We start from the raw sequence: 4,545 nt of genomic DNA on the forward strand, positions 1-4,545 counted from the left end.
CCCCGGGGCGCCGCGGGATCATCCCAGGGGCGTCGTGAGGCAATCTTTATAGCGAGAATATCATTCCATCAGCACTGCAGCGTTAAGGGTTTTATTACCGTTTGCGACATCATACTTGTGTGAGACAGGTTTCTCTGCAGTTGCAGTAATTAAGAATAAGTTCAGATCAAAAATAAATTTAGAGGCAGAGACGAGAGTGGCGATTTCGAAACTTCAACCTCGTTTTGAGAAACTATGCTCAGAAAAGCAAGCACATCTTTCTCATTAATACCAAAGAAAAAAATTGCTTTTTTATCTTTTTTGTTTGCTTGGGGGGGGGCATATATGGCAACTTCCCAAGGGCGTCACAGTTGAAAAAAGTTTGGGAAGCCCCGACATAATGTAATAATGTTCATATTTTTCTAGTCGTTATTCTCTGGAATCAAAAAAAATATATAACTGTGGATGGAAATAGAAAATGTTTGCATTTTATAAAAAAAATATCTTACGTTTTTAATATTACTTACTAAGTATGATTTTTTATTTATTTACCTAAAATGTTTTATCGCATAAAAATGATTTTTATCGACCAATCTGATTACAGTTAAATTTGTTCAAAATATAAATAATTCTTTAGAACGGTAAAAAATTAGTATAACTTATTTTGTTGAAAAAAATTATATTCAGGAATAATTAAAAAAAGGAAACATTTAAAAGAAACGTAAAAAAGATTGCATCGGCCGGGAATCGAACCCGGGCCGCCCGCGTGGCAGGCGAGCATTCTACCACTGAACCACCGATGCTTACGAATTGTCGACTAAGTTTTACTACTAATTCAAGATGTTGTAAGTTGTAATATAAGATTTATCCAGGTTTCTCGAGGTTTGAAGAACATAAAATAATTTGCCAATTATTTTTCAATGAGGAATTTTTCGGCCTATTTTTTTATTTACTTTTTAATTTTTAAAAAATTGTAAAATGAAATATATTAATTTCACTGACTAATAAATAATCTTGTATATTTTATTGCTCCATTTTAGTGTTAAAAAAGAAGTCCTTGTGGAAAATTATCGAATTTCTTAATAATTTCGGTGAAGAAAAATAAGTAATGAACATATTTATTTATATATTTTTGTTTTATTATAAATTTTTGTATCATTGAATTTTGAAAAGGTCTTTCGTAATACTTGCAGCTTACAAAGGTTAATTTTTGAGATACCTAATGTTACATCACAATCGCACATTTTTAACAAAGTAAATTGTTTTTGTTAGGTACACTGTCAAACAATGTATGTATACCTTGATATATTTGGCTCAAGGATTCCTTTTTTATGTAGGCAATAAGGTAGTGAAGCTACATGTAAACAAATACTGATAAATAATAAACGTTGAACAAAACATGGCTTGCACTCCTTGCTTTATCCACATGCATGTATTGTCTCACAGGTATATAATCGTCTGCTAACTGACTCTTGTGATAACCGGACAAACGTATTGATTCACCTGGTGTGCTTTTCTTCGTCTTCCATTAACTTCAGCGTCATACGTTCTCATTCATCCGTACACATGCTGAACATGTCCAAGCAATCTAGGCATCATCTTTTGTAAATGTTGTACCTAAGTTCCTACACATTCAAGGGAAAATTGTATTTGACTTTAAAATGATGGCATTACTTCGATACACATTGTCGTACGACAACTGTCTTTATACCTCTCGGAGTAGAAACTCAAAACGAACTCATGCATAAAACAAATTCGTAAAAAGTGGACAACAGACCTTTGACTTTCGAAGTTACCGAACAAGACAAGATATTCATCGTGAAGGAGACTACGTAATCAGACAAATAATGTATTTCGGTTCACTTGGCTCATGACTCATGACTCGTTCGGTACTGTTCCAGGAAGAGGAGTAAACCACAGTGAATTATTATGACTCAATGTCAAGCTGTGTCTACCACTTACTGACTCGGTCCACTTGCGTGTTATGACAAGGACACTTGAGTGCCTCATATTTTTATTGTTTCAAGTGTCAAATTTATTATTATAAAATTGTTACTGACTAGTTACGTAATGTAAATTACATGTACCTATATGAAAATCAACTTAGTATCAGCTAGAGAAAATTGATCACTTCGGAAAATCATTTCGATTATTTAACAATGTCATTGGTAGGTACTTAGTTGATTATTAACTATTTTTCAGAGTTAACGCGTATTACCTGAACTCTGAAAGTTAAACTTCTTTGCATCTTTAATTGGTTTATTATTGACAGTTTTCACAAATATATATGGAATTATCAGCTTTATTAAGAAATTTAATAATGGTTGTAAATTTTTTGTACCTATTTTTGATATTTTCATTTATTCAATACTAAAAATAATTTTTTAACATTTTATTTAGCTAACATTATTATATTATATACTCTGTTACTTACTTTTTAATGTAAATATTTTTTTAAATAATCACAAAGATGCATCAACAAATAAAACACATTTATAGAAGTAAGATCATCAATAAGTGTGAGCAGACAGAGGGTTAACATTAAGAAAATTAAAAAGGGTGTATACCAATGATGGTGTACAACAGAATGTTATTTCGGTGACCGGATAAATCATCAAAATGATAATTCATCACATCTTTAAAAAGTTATATAAAGTCATGGGAAGTGATGAAACAAAAACTTTGTCACTGGGTTAATTTTTTTTTTTTTTTTATTTATTAAAAGTATACAATACAGAATATAGTATATTATATAAAGCATTGTACTCCCAGGAGTTAATAAACTCATTGCGGGAATTATACGCATTACATGAAACATATAGTTGTATGTATTAAATGGACATATAATGGGACATACACAACATTATTATTTCAGATAGTCATTAATAAGTTGAAGTTTGAGCATGTTAGTTTGGGTCTTTTTACATTGACTTGCACATTTGATCTCGTTGGGTAGTTGATTATATTTTGTGTGAGCTATGTATTCTAGGGATCTTAGTCCATATTTTGTTGATTTGATTTTTGGTATATGAAGTTTGTTGTGATTTCTTGTGTTGTGTTGGTGTACGTGGCAATTGTAATAGAGTGTAGTGTTGGAATGTGCCGAGTGTTGAATTACTTGTAATATAGTTTTCGTTATTTCAAAAGTGGGAATGGTATTAAAAGGAAGTATTTGGGTGTTTTTGTAGATGTCTTTGACATGTGTGTCCCAAGGTAAACTGAAAATATTTCGCAGGGCTCTATTTTGGACGACTTGGACTTCTGAAATCATTTTTTTTGTAGCAAGTTAAGTAGGGTAGGTTAGGTTAGGTTAGGTTTAATTTATTTTTTTCGTCGTTTTAAATGACTTTATATCACTTTTTAAAGGTGTGTTGAATAGTCACTGTGTTGAGTTATCATGGAACCGTGATTTCAAATGATCTGCATAAGGGTAAATATATAATATATGTTTCATGCTGTTAATTAATATCTCTCTAATTTGGAACCTTTGTGATTGTTTTTATACCTATGTTCAGCACTTTTCCGTCAAACAAAAACTGCTCTCTATCTCATAGATTTATTTGAAGAGAGGGAGCTTTAGGGTGATGTTTTACAGAAAAGGTCCATAAATGTACAATTATTTTGAAAATACCTACCAAATATGAAAACAGATATATGGAAAGTGCAATTGTAGGAACGATTTCTCTATATTTCCATGCCAAGATAATAATTGAATACCTATTTATGATTATCTAAGCTCAGCTTTGTATCCAACACTTTTTACTACAATACAATTGTAGGTTATGTCCTATTAAAATAGGACATAACCTACACTTGAATCATATATCGGTGTTCATATAATTCTTCCAAAACTGAAGTACACACATTAAAATGATGGGTAGAAACCCAGTTACATAGGTTCATAGTTTCTAATAGCACGCAGCAGTAAACTTAAAAATAGACTTGCAAAAAATCTTTCACAAAAACAAGTACCAACCCATCTGGTACACACATTTCAAAATACCACAATACATGACTTAATCACGGATTTAATTAGAGGAGATGAATCTCGTGGCAGAGGCTGTGAGAGATATAAAGTGTATTTGGGCAGAAGATGGTATTATAATTTGATAGGGCGCGTGGGCGACGCGTGGTCACAAGTGAGGATATTATTGTTATGCTGACATTGCTGACATTTGCCAGCCAAATGTCGCCACATAACACATTATGACGGAAATAGCTACGAAATGATTAAGTGGATTATGCGGCCAATTTCATGATGTTCCTTGTATTCGAATATGAGCAAAACAACCCATCACTACATCAAAATGATCCAAATGTAAATGTTGCTGGATTTAGATGACATTGTGAATTGCTGCCAATCTGATTAAAAACATTATAATTGATTAATGGAATAAGATTATTGCATTAAAAAATCGAATATGTACGTCGATAAAATTGAACGAGCTTTTAATGGACCCGAAATCTTCAATCATCAGAGTAACAGTTCTATGAGCATGTAACAGAAAGTTGTGTTATTTTAAACAATGTTGAGGGGAAATTTTAATATATCATTGAAGGATAATA

At 31.8% G+C, this 4,545-nt stretch overlaps 1 non-coding gene across 1 annotated transcript; it reads right to left on the bottom strand.

Annotated features, from left to right (window-relative positions):
* Positions 1-711: 711 nt before the first annotated feature.
* TRNAG-GCC (transfer RNA glycine (anticodon GCC)) lies at positions 712-782 on the bottom strand. Its single transcript has one exon. It is a non-coding gene; the product is annotated as a tRNA-Gly (tRNA).
* Positions 783-4,545: the final 3,763 nt, after the last annotated feature.

The sequence above is a fragment of the Hesperophylax consimilis genome, chromosome 8 (genome assembly GCF_061612785.1).
Source record: "Hesperophylax consimilis isolate HC1 chromosome 8, BYU_Hcon_1.0, whole genome shotgun sequence".
Taxonomy (NCBI): Eukaryota; Metazoa; Arthropoda; class Insecta; order Trichoptera; family Limnephilidae; genus Hesperophylax; species Hesperophylax consimilis.